This window comes from Elgaria multicarinata, chromosome 2 (assembly GCF_023053635.1).
Source record: "Elgaria multicarinata webbii isolate HBS135686 ecotype San Diego chromosome 2, rElgMul1.1.pri, whole genome shotgun sequence".
NCBI classification, from domain to species: Eukaryota; Metazoa; Chordata; class Lepidosauria; order Squamata; family Anguidae; genus Elgaria; species Elgaria multicarinata.
The window spans coordinates 34,526,415-34,542,414 of record NC_086172.1 but is presented as its reverse complement, the minus strand read 5'-3'; positions in this window follow the sequence as shown (position 1 = coordinate 34,542,414).

Sequence of the window (16,000 nt, the reverse complement as noted above, 5' to 3'; positions counted from 1 at the left end):
CTGAAATAAAATGATGGCCCTGATGTAAAGTACAGGGAGTGGGTATGAGCAGGGGGGCATTTGAAAAGGCTGCCTATGTTAAATCCTTGCCTCTGGCATGCTTGCTGATCCTATACAACTGCTACCATATGCTGGGTTCAACTTTTGGATCATAACTCCGCAGGTCTGGTTCCAGATTTGAGGGGTGAAGTGGTGCGACCCCTCCTCTGTTGGTGGGCCTACCTGGTGGTGGTGGTCAGTAGTAGCAGTGCTTTGAGCAGATCTAGGCAGCTGGTCTAACTGCCATTTTAATTTCCCATAAGGCCTCAGATAAAAGTTATGTAGGGGTACTCTGGGAAATTGAAATGGGAGTTAGGGCATAGCTAGATAGGGTGATATCCCGGGGATTGCCCCCAAATCATCCCTCTACATTCACATGACACACAGGGGATCCCGGGAGCAGGGAGGGATGATCCCGGCCTTTCCCCAGGATATCACCCTACCCTTTTTTGTGGTTTTTCCATGGTCTTGGGATGATCCCAAGACCGCGGAACATGTGGCCGGGCATCGCGGGTTGTAACCGCGAGGAGTAACTACAAGGAGGCATGGGAGCTCTTCTCAGGAGCTCTGTGCCCATTGGGGGTGGGGGGTGGGAACGGGGATTTTGTTTAAACACACTATTTTTTGCTTGAGCGATCGTGCACTCCGTCTCCTTTAAAAACAAACAAAAAAAATATGGCAGGCGTGACATCCTCTTCCTCCTAGGACATCGCGTGCCACATGTAGACAGAGGGGGAGATCTCGCAATAGCCATATTGCGAGACCCTCCCTCCTCTGTCGAGCTAGACCCGGTACTTAGAGCTGTAAAATAATGTTAAAGGGTGTGGCAAAGTAAGTGTCAATGGTGGACTCTGCTCACGCCAGCCCTGACACACAGCAGCACCAACAGCTGGTAAGGTGGTTTGCTAGAAAAAACTGCCACTGGCCACTGTAAGTCAGCAGAGGGGAGAAGATTCCCAACAATACTTTTAAATGTGTGAAGGGGATGGTAGAGGCAATGGAAGTTGAAACCCAAACCATGCAAATGCAAGTTGAATTTCACTCGGGTTCTCAATTTTTCCACTGCAAAAATTGCTCTGTCCCATTTCCTCAAGGGATTATGAATTCTTTTAGTCCACATGAGAATCCATTTGCATTTTTGTGCATATTTTTCAAAATATACAAATTTCTAAACACACACACACACTCACACAGTGTAAAAAAAGTGTATGTTTTGAAAAATGTGCACAAAAATATATGAATTCTTGTGTGGACTAAAAAAGAATTGCAATCCAATATGCACTTTTGTTTACAATTATTCAAATGTACACATCCCCCCCTCAAGAGATTTCTACGGAATAAAGTATTTTTGTGCATTTCCCCCCAATATGTAAATTTTTCCACATGTTGTTTCAAATGTTTCCTTTTCCTGTTGCTTCATTTATTTATTTGCAAGTTCTCTAATGATTATCATATGAGAATACTGCACCACAAACTTCAGAAAAGGTTCAGATCTTGAAATCTAACTGTTTCTGTTGAAGTTTGTGTTCAGGTTCAGGAGGTGCGAATTTGGTCAGTTCACTGTGAAATGCACACCGAATGAATGTCACCCATCCCTACTGTTTGCTGACTGGATGGTCATCCCTGGCCTGGTCTCCTGATGTCAGTAGATGGCTGTCCTACTGCTACCTTCCTGCTTGGTGAGGTCTCAGGAAGGATCAGGCTCCACGTGGACACTGTCCCGCAGCAGGGTAGAGACCTAGCTGTCAACCCAATCAGACAAGAAGCAGGAGAATAGTCCCAAACAGTCCTAAAGTAGCAATCAAGGTTCATGAAGGCCAGAAACAAGGTCATAATCAAACTAGGCAGGGGTTGAGATTCACCTATCAGGGGAAGGGAGCAGACACATTGGGCATGGCTAGACGGGACGATATCCTGGGGATTGCCCCAGGATCATCCCTGTGCATCCACATGATGCACAGGGGATCCCAGGGACAGGGAGGGATGATCCCTCCCTTGCCCCAGGATAGCTGGGACAGCTTTAATCCTCCTGAGACCGTGGGACCTTATTGCAGCCACCCTGGTTTGTTTCTGGCTCCTTGTGAGTAAACAGGAGCCGGGAATCGGGCATGGTGTATGGAGCTCTTCAGGAGCTCCGTGTCCATCACAGGTGGGGGGAAGCGTAAGTTTTTTTTTAAAAAAATTACCTTTTCGAAGGAGCGCTCCTGTGCTTGTCTTAAACAAAAACAAGAAAACAAAAACAAAATGGCGGCCACAACGTCCTCCATCTTCCCGGGACATCGTGCACCATATGTAGACGGAGGGGGAGGATCTCATGATCACCATATCGTGAGATCCTCCTCTTCCACCCACCCTGGTGTAGACATGCCCTCAGACAGTGTCCTCACCTTAGAGGCAAGTTGCTCAGACTGAGGAGCAAGCCCTCAGGCTCCAGCTTTTTAAGGCCTGGTAGACAGGGGTTGGGCCTTGGAGTCAGCTGATGAAGCACTCAGGCAAGTGAATACGGCAACCTAGATGATGCCAGCAAAGCTCAGTTTCCCAGGCTTGTAGTGGAAGCAGCATAGGTGGTCAGGCACTGGAGTCTGATCACAAGGAGACTGTGTGGTTGAAGACCACCTGGCACCTTACAGAATTAGAAATATTGTCTGTCTACCCTCAGTTAAAGGCCAGGTCTACACTTGACACTTTGAAAATATTTTGAAAACTGTACATGGAGTGTGTCCTGGGCCCCAACAGTTGTTACTACTGTTATAAACCATTTTAAAGCAGTGGTGTAGATCCTGCCAAAGAATTCTTTCAGACGCACCCTTTTGCATCATGTAGGCTGTGAAAATGACCCCCCCCCTCAATCTAGAGTCTCTCTCTCTCTCTCTCTCTCTCTCTCTCTCTCTCTCTCTCTCTCTCTCTCTCTCGCTAAGGTATATATTTCCTTCAGGCTTTCCTCCCATTGATTGCTTTCAGGTCCCCTCCTCTCCTCACAGACCTTCTTTGAATCCTTTTTTTCATTTGTTGCCATGCCATCCTTCTTCAGCTGCGGTGCTCAGTACTCCAGACAATCTCTTAACAATAGCGTGTACAATGCCCTTATTACTTCCTCAGTCTTTGAAATGAAACTCTTCAAAGGTGGCTTAAAATAGAATTGACCTCTCGGTGCCTCATCATTATTTCACTGAACCTTGTTGATACTTTATATCTCTTAAAATCTTCCTGAGAAGACTTGCTGTCTGACTCTTAGGCCTTTGACTCTGTTTTGTCAGAGGCTTTGCTTCCTTTTCCCCAGTGCAGGTCAAAAGAGCTAGGTGTGAAGGCATGGATGACAGTGGTTATAAGAGCGGCTCTCTGCCTTCATCTCCCTCAGGCACTAGACTCCTGTGAACCATGCTAAATCTATCTTCCGGATTTTAGATTGGTTGCTGATGGATGAAGGACAACAGATAATGTTGAACTTTTTGTCTAAAACCACACTGAATTCTTCTTTGTTGAGGCACGTGCACATGCAAGGTGAGAGAGGATGAAGTTGGCTTGCTGTGCCTGGGTGAGCGCAAAGAGCTCTGGGGAGCAAGAATTTAGATTTGACTGCAACTGATCAAGAGGCTGGAGCAACTCTCTTATTAGGAAATGTTCTGATGTCTGGGACTATTTAGCTTAGAGAAAAATTGGTTAAGGGGAGGCATGATAGAAGTGTGTGTGCATGATGTAGAGAAAGCAGATAGGGAGAGGTTTTCCATTCTCTCTCATAATCCTAGAACACGGGGTCATCCGATGAAGCTGATCGGTAGGAGATTCAGGCTAAAAGGGAGTACTTCTTCACATAGTGCATAGTTAACCTATGGAATTTGCTTCCACAAGACATATTGATCTTTGTCTGATCTAGCATTGCTCTTCCTACATCAGGATTCAGGGAGCTGCTGTGGATTTCGGAAGACAGGGCTAATGACTCTGTCTTCCTTTAGGGAGACTAAGGCCACAGCTAGACCTAAGGTTTATCTTTGGATCATCCAGGGTTCACCCCTGCCTGAGCACTGGATCCCCTGTGTGTCACCTAGATGAACAGGTTTGACCCCTGGATGATCCAGGGATAAACCTTAGGTCTAGCTACGGCCTAAGGCAGTCACCATAGATTTTCGATACCATTCAAGTGTGGCAAATTGTCAATCGTTTCTTTTTTTAAATTTATTTAAAGTATTTCTGGGCCGCCTTTTGAAGCAGAAGACCTGTCAAGGTGGCTTACAATGATAAAACACATAACGATTAAAAGCAATAAAAAAGAAAAACCGAGCAATAAAAACCATTTATAAAAACAGTCATAAAAACTATAATCTAGCAACAACAGCAACAGCAATGATATCAGGGTAAGGACAAGCTAAAATAATAAGTTTCCAAGGCCTTCTTAAAAGCCTGCAATGATGGAGCATGGTGGGCCCATGATGAAAACTTATTCCAAGGGTGGGGACCACTGCAGAGAAGACGCTCGCACATGTGATCACCTCTGGAACAAACGCTCATTGGAGATCCGCCATGCCCCATCCTTGCAGGCTTTTAAGAATACCTTAAAAACATTCTATTTTACCATCACCTTCCAATGATGAGTAATGTTATTGCTGCTATTGTTGTTTTTGCTGGTTTTATTGTTGGTTTTATTGTTTTTATTGCTATTTTACTGTGATTACGTTTTTATTGGTTTTAATATTTTAACTGTTTTTATGTCTTTTATTGTTGTAAGCCAACTTGTGAGAACTTCTGCCCTGAAAGGTGGGCAAGAAATGTTTAAATAAATAAATAAATAAATAAATCCACTTACCTAACTGCTCTCACAGATGGGCAGATAAGAAGGGCCTCTTTTGCTGATCTTAAAGTGTGGGCAGGCTGATACGAGTGCAGGCGGTTCTTCAAGTGAGTTGGTCTCAAACCATTTAAGGCTTTCCAGGTCAAAACCAGCTTTTTAAATTTGGCTTCAGAACACTTGGGTGCAGTATAGGCATTATATGATCAAATCACCTTGCCCCCATCCACACTCAGATGGCGCATTGTGCATCAGCTGAAGTTTCTGAACCACCTTCAAAGGCAGCCCCAAATACAGTAAAATATAGTAGTCCAGCCCGGACATCACTAGCGCATGGATAACTGAGGCCAGTGCCATCTTCTCCAGATAGGGCCAGAGCTGGTGTACCAGCCTAAGCTGGTAAAACACACTCCTGGACACAAAAACCACCTGGGCTTCCCTAGTGAGCATAGAGCCCAGGAGGACTCCCAGGCCATGGCTAGAAAAGGGGGTTGGAGGGCGACAATCTCATGATTTTATGATCGTAAGATCATCGCCCTCATTTACATGTGGTGTGTGACATCGCAGCTGCCATTTTTGGTTTCTTTTTAAGTGAAAAGGAGCGCACGAGTGCTCAAACACAAGGTAAGGTGTTTCTTTTTAAAAAACCACCCCCGCCCTCCCCCCACTCCACCCCCGATGGGCACAGAGCTCCTGAGGCGCTCCATGCCCTATGCCTGGTTCCTGGAGGTTACTTGCAATGAGCCGGGACATCCTGCGACGCCCGGCCACACTTTCCACGGTCTAGGGGTCATCCCAAGACCACAGGAAAAAGCAGGAGGGGGGGAAGGGTAGGGTGATATCCCGGGCCAAGGGAGGGATCATCCCTCCCTTCTCCTGGGATGCCCTGTGCATCATGTGGACGCACAGGGATGATCCCGGGGCTATCACCGGGATATCACCTGGTCTAGCCATGGCCCCAGACTATTCACTGATTGTTATGTTTTTACATGCTCATGTCCAACTTGGATTTTCTGCCCCAGGTACTGAATATCCTCAGCTAGGCCTGGTGATGTGGCTTTGGGACTAGCAATAACCAGCCTGTGCGACTGCTTCTCTGCTCAAGCTGTGCCCTTGTGAATAAACTAGATGGTTACAAAGAGAGACCATCAGTCTCTCTCACTCAAAGGCAACTGTCCTGAAAATCCCATCATTTGGGAAATTGGGCGAGCGAGCAAACCAACCAACATGAAAACCTACTTGCTTATGAAGCAAAGTAGCTATTAAATACTATTTTTAGGATTAAACACAACTTTGTTTATTGATTATCCCTAAACCCACCCACCCTGGCCTGCAACTGCTATGTGGTTTTAGAAATGGGTTCAGATATAGTTTCTCTGTTCTTCGTGGAAGTAAAACAATCCTCACTTTGTTTGTGAACACTGGTGTTCTTGGGATAATTAATGAGGTGCTCACCAGCTGAATCTGAAGCATTAGCATCCAGGCCACAAAAGGAGAAAGTGGATGCTCCACTTCAAGAGCAGGTCTTGTTCATTCCAGATAAAAATGAAAATAGAATCTATGGGTTTAAAGTGTAGGAGGAGAGGGGTGGGGAGTGAAATAGCATTTTTAGTCAATTATTTTAAAGTTATTGTTCAGAAACTTCAGCTGGTTCAAAGATCTGCAGCCAGACTGTTGACTTGGGTTGGTTACAGGGAGCACACAACTCCCCTGTTAAAACAGCTCCAATGGTTTCTGGTGTGTTTCTGGGCACAATTCAAAGTGCTGGTTATGATTTATAATGCCCTTTAAGGCTCTGGTCCAGGTTATTTGAAAGACAGTATTCTCTATTATTATTATTATTATTATTATTATTATTATTATTACCGTATTTCTTTGATTCTAAGACACACTTCCCCCCCCATATAAACATCTCTAAAAACGGGGTGAGTCTTAGAATCGTGGGTGTGTTTATTATTTCTTAGAATCAAAGCTTTTGTTCTGTTGGTGGTACTGAAATTAGTGTGCGTCTTACGATCGATGGCATCTTAGAATCGAAGAAATACAGTATTTTATTACATTTATATACCGCCTCATAGCCGAAGCTCTCTGGGCGGTTTACAGACGTTAAAAACAGTGAGAATATATATATATATATATATATATATATATATATATATATATATATAATTTAAAACCATAAAAAGCATAAAATACAAACAAAAACAGACATATGAACCTGCCCATGCTCCGAGAACTTCAGGGGAGGCCCTTCTCTCGGTCCTGCCACCTTTATTTATTTATTTATTTATTTATTTCATTCCTATACCGCACAATAGCTGGAGCTCTCTGGGTGGTTCACACGTACTCCTGAAAGGAATGTGGGTGAGGGCCTTCTTGGTGGCTGCACCAAGGCTCTGGAACGCCTTTCCCGGGGAGACTAAACTGGCTCCCTCCTTGTTATACTTTCGGAGGCAGGCAAAAATGTTTTTGTTCCAGCAGGACTTTGGGTAGTAGTCTAGACCTTGTTAATGCACTGGCTTTTTTAAGGTAACATTTGTCCTTTATTTATTTATTTATTTATTTATTTATTTATTTATTATTTATTACATTTTTATACCGCCCAATAGCCTTAATCATTGTAATGTTTTAATAATATAGATGATTTAATTATATTTTTAAACTTTTGGATAATTCTATTTATATGTTTTCATTGGATAATTTTTCAATTTTGTAAAGCCTCCTTGCGTCCTAGTATTGGGGAAAAGGCAGGATGCAAATAAATATAATAAATAAATATAAATAAATAACATCATCAATAAAAACTGTTTATTGCTGGCATGTTTATTCTCTCCCCACCCACCCCTCACTCTCTCACTCTCATAAAAGCTTCCCATGAAACTACTGGAAGGGCCGTCATTAACTTCAATTCACGTTGAACCCAAACCGGTAGCTTTCCTCTCAGGGAACTAAGAAAACCTTACCAAACCGACACAATGAAATCACTAGCAAAAAGTAATGACATAGTTGATGTTTAGATGTTTCCTTTCCTTTTCTAATTGGTTTAGCTTGGTACAAAAATAAGGCTTATTTGAAGAAAAGGGCTGATGTCAAACTGTAAAAATGTAGTGCAAAATAAAAATAAAAATGCTGACTATGGTTTAAGAAAGCCTGAGACCAACATCTTTCTGTCATCACCTTATGTGGAAATGTTTACACATTCAGGTGCTTGTGCAAGTGACTGATTGTATTCAATTTGCTTCCAGAGTCTCATGTGTAAACTCATTTCCTATTTCCGCCTCGGTTTCCTTATTTGAGCTTAAATGGTACTGTCACTTTAAATCACATTGTACACTGAAAAAATCTGCTCGCTGACCTGCAACTAGGGTCACACGACTTATCTTGTGCCAGACTAAAATTAAACTCCATATAATGCTCATATTTTTACAGGACAATATTTTATCCAGCCGATTCTTCGGAGTTGCCAAGTGGAATGCATTTTTTATGGGTGCACAGCGAACCGGCGGTGACATTATGAGCATTAATGACTGAAGGTGTTTATAAAATGAAAATGCTAAAGCCTTCATTCCGAAAATTATTGCAGCTGCACTTTATTTATTGAAGGCTGGAAGATACATTTCCGATGTCATTTGATTTATTGGCCTGTGTTCTCGTGAATGGCTTGGAATTTTCCACTGGCGACAGCACAATGAATGGAAAGGGGGAAATGATTTAAAGAATTTCAATTGTGTTTTCAAATGCTGCCGTTTCTGTCTCCAAATAAGACATATCCTTAAAAAAACAAAACCTCACTACATCTAGAGAGGAACACCTCCTTAAATGAGCAGGTTTTCCAATTCACTGATGAAATTATCAGGGAAAGGGTTTCTTAAAATTGGGCAACCAATCCTTGAGGAGAGGGCAGGTGGACAGGATAATGATGTGTTGAGGGGGAAATGTGCCTGTCTCCCTTTGCTGTAAGCAACACACCTGCATGGATGAGCCCAGCACTTTAATTATGAAGGAAGGGAGATAGGGATCCCTTTATCAAATTCCAATCCCCGACTCACCCCAATTTTAGCCAAATCATCCCCCCAATCTGAAAACAGTAAAGGCAAAGAGATTGCCCCCACCACCATTTGCTGGCAGAGAAATTAAAGGTTTGCCATTTTGCCAAATATTCTCTAGGGGGAGGAAGAATTCTCCAACAGTTTCTTGGGGGCTGCCCATCAATGGGCCTTGTTTTATTTTCCCCTATGGAGTTTTGTTGCTGTTGCTTCTATCAGGCACCGCAGCAAGTGTATTGACAACCTGTCCACCATTTTGCTTCTCCCCCCCCCACCTCACACAATTTCCCAGACCTAAGCATCCTTCCAGGGCATTGCGGGGGTGGAGGAATGGTGGCCACCACAAATCATGATGTGGCAATTAGGAGAAGGGGCAAGAAAAGAAAATGGTCAGAAATTTTCTCAGGAGAAAATAACTTCTGAGAAATTTCAGGTTAGGTCGAGACTTAAGAGGGAGCTTCCTGTCAGCTTGTTTGGCGTGGAGAACCGAGGCAAGCAAAGATGCTTCTTCCTCTCCTCTCCAGATGGAAGAAGTTGCAGGCAGGCAGACAGACAACCAACCAACCAACACTTTTTTATCAAGAGGGCAAGCAAGCAAGAAGAGAACCTAGGCTGTACTTAAGGGGATAGTGTACAGTTTATTCATGCCTGAATACAGCTCAGCTGGTGCATAAAGTGGATTAGTCATCTTTAATGGACAGGGGGTGTAAACTGAATGCCAGAGAATGTGCTTATACATTTGGGTGTCCAGCTCCAACAGGAGACCAAACAGCTGCTAATTCTTCTGCTCAATTGGTCCCCAGCCTTACTATCCACTGTCTTCCACGGCTTGCTGGAGCCATGTTCACTTCCAGGGGGCCTGTCCTCAGGTCCAAAATGTGTGTTGGTTGAAAAGTAACTTAGAAGGAAAAGGTCTCAGGAAAATAATTTGGAACAGAGTTGTGGTGGGCAGGGAAAGAGTTAATCTCTCTTTTCTCTACTACTTCACATTACTATCAACCACTGTTCAGAACTGGTTTTGTGGTTTGTTTGTTGGGGGTGGTGGGAATGGTCATCGAGGATACATTCCATGTGTTTGCTTGTGACACAAAGGGTGCCTCCAGTAGAAGACCCCTGGAGCTACCACTTAAAAGACTTTAGGCAGCCATTGTGCCTTTTTCTCCTTAGCAGATTCTTTGTGGAAAGAAAAAAATGTCTGAAGGATCAGTAGGAAAAAAACTGGAAGTGTTTGAAGTATTGCTATGCCTCTCCTCAGCCAAAAGAGCTCCCAGAGTGGCTTACAATCAATTAAACAATCAAGTAAACAACCAATTAAACATGACAGTCCCTGCCTGCAGGCTTACATTCTGAAAATGCATGGAACACAAGGAAAAAGGAAGGGGGGGAGAGGAGGGAAAAGCTTAATAATTTCAGCAAGACTGGTGGAATGGCCCTGTGGTCCCCCTCTCATCTCCCTCCCTACGGCCTGTTGGAATGGCTGCTGGTGGTGATCATGCTGGGCTCCTCCAAACAAGTGATTTATTGCACACTCCTGATTGGCCACTCATGGAGGTGTACAGTCCATTACGACGCCTCCTGTGCCATGCCCTGGAAATCCGGCTATTAAAAGAACCTGCTTTAATGTGAAAATATCCAGAAAAAGCAGGAACTTCCACCACTAGATGGCGCTGCCTAAATAGAAGTGCATGCTTAGAGGGGAAGTATTAAATTCAAACCATGTGGTCACTCCTCTCCATCTGTGTAATGCAGCCCATAACAATCGCCCCAAAGAAGCAGGAAGCACAAAGCCCTGGGTAAACAATGTGGTTTCCCCTTACTGTAGAGCCACTCGTTGTCTGGACCCTCTTTAAAATTCCATGAATGAGGAAGGGTGATTCCACAATAAAAGCCTTATCTGGAAGCACACTTAGTTTGGGTTACGCACCTTGCACCTTTACTTACACAGCTTGTACTCTCACTTCAGTCATTTCTGGGATGGCATGAAATGTTCAAGATCATATTGCTGAGGGAAAATGCTGAAAGACTGCAGTTTTCAGTGTGGTGTCTAAAATCATTGGTTTTGAGAATCTGTAGTGTGAACCAGATAAGAAATCACATAATAGGTTTCCATGACTATGATTAATGTCTTCCTCTGTTCAGGGGAATTATTGAACAAAGGCATGTGCTATTCAACATCTAATGATATTTTTACTTCCTTTATTGCAGAAATGTTTTCTTTTCCCCCTTCATGGCACCTCTTTAATATGAAAACACCCACACATCCATTTTAAAACAGGGAGCTTCTTCCCACAGTCTTGACAGAGGGCAAAGCAATTCAAAGCATACAGCCATATATTTTAACTGTTTATAAGAATAATTTATTATTGTTCTGATGCTCTGATAATTTCAGCTCTGATGTTTTTTGCTGCTCCTGGGAACACCTAGGATTTTTCCAGGGATCATCCCTGGATCATCCCTGTGCATCCAAATGACACACAGGGGATCCTGGGATCAGCGAGGGCTGGTCCCGCCAGTTTTAAAATCTCTTCACTGGCTGCCAATTCGTTTCCAAGCAAAGTGTTGGTTATCACCTTTAAAGCCCTACATGGTTTGGGTCCAGGCTACCTGTGGGATCGCCTTCTCCCATACAATGCACCCCGCACACTCAGGTCCTCTGGGAAAAAATCTACTTCAGCTAGCAAAAACTAGATTAACAGCTGTTACCCAGAGGACCTTCTCTTCTGCTGCTCCCAGAGTGTGGAATGGCCTGCCGGAGGAGACTCGTCAACTTAACAGTCTACTAGCATTCAAGAAAACTATAAAGACTGATCTCGTCCAGCAGGCCTATCCAGTGGAATTTTAAGATGTTACAAAAATGTTTTAGGATGTTTTTAACAATGTGTATTATGTTTTAATAGAATATTATGTATTTTATCATTTATTGTTGTTCTCCACCTCAGTCAGAATGGAGAGGCGGGTAAGAAATAAATTATTATTATTATTATTATTATTATTATTATTATTATTATTATTATTATTATTGAGACCTCAGTTATCCTGGCTTTACCCATGGTCCTAGGACAATCCTGAGGACTGTGGCAGGTGTAGATGCCCATCCCGGCTTCTTCCCCATGAATAGCGGGGGTCATCAGAGGGAAGGAGCCAGGACAGGGGGAGCCCAGGGCCATTGGGGGTGGGGTGGGGTGGGGAGGGGAGCAGGGTCAGGGTTTTTTAAAAAATATTTTTTACCTTAACTTTCACTGGAGCACGAGTGTGCTCCAGCTCCTGCAGCTTTAAAAAAAATGGCCGCCTCCACTCGCACGACATCCCTCCTCCCATCCCAGACGTCACGCTGGCCATTTGGACATGGGGGACAATCCCAGAAGAAGGTAAGTCCAGGATCGCCCCCCTCCCTCTACACCTGTATGGTGTAGAAAGGGCCTTATTCAAGCCTTCCTGGAGGAGGGAGGGAGCAGCAACATTTCTTTCTATCCCCATATCTTTTTTTTTTTTTTTGGTGGGGGTTTACTTTTATGGCTTATGACTTTTATGACTTATGGCTCCCATTGATTGCAATGGAAGGGAAATTATGTAAACCAGCTCCAGTACTGGTGTACCTTTCCCCCAGTTCCAGATATGTACCAGGGGAATGAAAAAGCTCTGGATCGTGCAGATCCAGGCCTTTCCACAGTCTTGCCCCAACGTTCCATGGAACACCCCCTTTATCCTTATACTGACCCTGGAACTTTCCATGGCAGCACGGAGAGGGTTTGTGAGACTGTCTCTCCCCCTCCAAGGTCAGACCTCGCTCTCCAAATTTTTGGGAAGTTACTCAAAAACACAATAATTTGCAGAAGCTCAGCTAGAATGTAGCACGAAGTTCGAGAGATCACCAGCATGGAAAAGGAGCAGTGTCAAGGGGCATGTCTAGACCAGGGGAGGGAGGGGGGAGGATCTCGTGATATGTGAACCCCCTGGGTTCACATGCAGTGCGCAATGTCCAGGGAGGAAGCAGAACGTTGTGCCCATCTTTTTTTAAAAAAGACAGGAGCTGGAGTGCATCTGTGCTCCAGCGAAAAAGTAAGTGGTTTGAGAGAGAAAGCATCGATCCTGCTCCCCCCGACCCCTGATGGCCCTGGACTCTCAACAGCCCGTCTTGTTCCCTCTGATAACCCCCGCTACTCGCGGGGAAGAGGGAAGAAGCTGGGATGGGCAGCCACACCAGCCGCGGTCCTTGGGATCATCCCAAGACTGCAGGAAAAACCACGGAAAAAGGGCATGCCAATATCCTGGGGAAATGGAGGGATCATCCCTTTCTGCTTCCGGGATCCCCTGTGTGTCATCTGGATGCACAGGGATGATCCCAGGACGATCCCTGGGATAACGCCTGGGCCAGATCCACACCAAGCAGGATATGACACTTTGAAAACAGTTTGAAAACTGTATAGGGTGTGTGTCCTGGGCCCCAACAGTTCTCAGTACTGTTATAACCATTTTAAAGCAGTAGTGTAGATCCTGCCCTGGTGTAGACATGCCCAAAGAAGCTATTATAGAAAAGGAGGCTTCGTTCAGAAAAATTGAAGTCTTGCCCAAATGAGGGGTAGAAAAAGGAACACAGGCCTAATCTACAGCAAGCAGGATATAGCACTATGAAAGTGGTATGAAAGCGGTATATGACATGTGTCAATGGGCCCCAACAGTTGTCAGGGCACTTCAATAGTGCTATAAAGCAGTAGCGTGGCTCCTGCCTCTTATATACTGCTTTCATAGTGCAATATCATGCTTGCTGTAGATTAGGTCTAAGTTATTGGTGACTGACCAAGAAAGAACTTGGATTGTGGTGGACAGCTGCTGTGAAATCAGGAAATTCCATGTTGGGCATAATTAAAAAAAGTAATTGGAAATGAAACTGTCAATATCATAGAATTTGCTGCCCTTCAATGACACCCCAAATCAGCTGCCTGAAGCGGCCACCTCACTCCACCTAATGGTAGGGCCAGGCCTGCTTGAGGGCCCCATTTAAACTTTAAACCAGGCACATGGAAGACCACATAAGGGACATTTTTCTTGCCTGCCTGCCTTTCTTTCTAGATTGGATTTAACACATATGGGAGGGGAAAGCTTTTCTTTTTAATGTGCTAAAGTAAAGATGAGTTGACTTTTTAAGTTAACTTCACTTCTAAGTGAATTTGAATGTTTAAGTAAGTTTGGTTGTTCAAGTAAACAGATCTACACCAAGCAGGATATGACACTTTGAAAACGGCTTGAAAACTGTACATGGCGCATGTCCTGGGCCCTAACAGTTGTCACTACTGTTATAAACTGTTTTAAAGCAGTAGTGTAGATCCTGCCTCCGACTGTATGTGTGTGTGCAGAAGTATTAGCTATATGGTAATTTTCATATAAAGGAAAGAATACTTCTTGAACTATGGTGATTATAGGGTGGCCAGATGTAATATAGGCAAGGCAGTCAAAGACGCCCCATGGCATTTTGGTACCAGAGGAAATAAATTTAAATCCCTTTTTGTTCCTCTGTGGTACAAATAGGGACACATGGATTTTGTTAAATCTGTTCTGTCTGTGTTTCGTGAATTGTCAGACATCTTTCATTCTGTCATCTGCTCAATGATGGATTTATTTATTTTTACCAGAATTACATTCTAATTGTGCTAATTCGTACTAGAACTTACTATTAGTTAATGTGCATCAGCACTACTGCAAATTAGCACAAATCTCCCCACCCCACCCCACCCCCACACAAAGTGAAAAACCAGTCTGCAGAATCCATGTGACTCAGAACAAGCTGGTCTGCTGCGATCTCCACAGATTGGATTCATAGAAATCCAAAGTCATTTTAATGCATTGTGGATTTCTCTGATATCTCTAAGTACAAATATAATAGTTGACATTTTGTTGCATGTTCCCAGAATCTGTTTCATGAGGCTGGAATGTCTTGCTGTGCCTAATATTAGGGCCGGCTCCACCTGGAGTATTTGCGTAGAGACAGAATTTCATTTGATCCATATAGCTCCAGCCAAGAGCCCACCCTGTCCTGCTACTAACTGCCATTGCTGAAGCCATCAGAGATAGAGGAAGAAGCAGCCATTGCATTGGCCTGTCCTTCTCCTCAGGTGCCAACATTACATCTGAAACTGCCCATGGGGTCAGTCTCAAGTGTATTAACACATGGGTAGGGAGAGCAAGAACACAGGAGTAAATGACAACAAGGGCATTTTGAAACATGTCCAACCTCAGAGGAGGTAGGCATGCTTCAACTCATTGGCCGCATTCAGAAGACACCTTAAACCATGGTTTTAGAAACAGTGATAAAGCTGTTCAGAAGACACCTTAAATCATGGCTTTAACCATGGAGGATAAAGCAAAAAGTGTCTTCTGAACACAGCCTGGTTTTCTGGCTTAACCACCATGGTTAAAGCCATGGTTTAAGGTGTCTTCTGAACAGGCCCACAGTGACACATTCCTTTGAGGAGGAGTTTGCACATGCATGCACATCCCGTGTTGACTGCACATTGAGTGATGACTGGCAGGTGTGAAACACCTATCACAAATTAGACACTGTAGATAGAAAAAGACACCTTTTAAGGCTGCACTTACCTAGGAGTAGGTCCTCTTGAACATACTTCTGAGTAGGCATGCATTGCATATCATACCTCTCTGGTAGGCCCCACGTTGATATCCAGGTTTCGTAATAATATAAAGATATCTGATGAGGACCTCTGATGAATGTGCTTTTATCTGGATACTCATGTCTGTGGCGGGAATTCTGGCTTCAGACATGGAAGATATCCCACATCTGTCTCCATCTCTGCAAATGATTAGCATTAGGCATCATATTTAATCTGGGAATTCAAGTACAAACAGGAGGGAGATTTTTTTTTCTTTAGTGTGTCTGTGTGTGCAAAGGGGGCAACAGCTGTAAATTGTTTATATGATTTGGAATGTAACCTTCTTAAAAGGTTGAGGGTCTAACCACTAGGACAATGCAGGGGGCATGGCCAAGTGAGACCCAGCCTACTTTCTCTGCTGCTGCCAGACACTACAGTTTGCCATTTGATATCAATTACAGTAATAATGATGACATCTCTTTCATAAAACTGATGAATGTCTTCTTTTTTAAAGGAAATAACTCTCA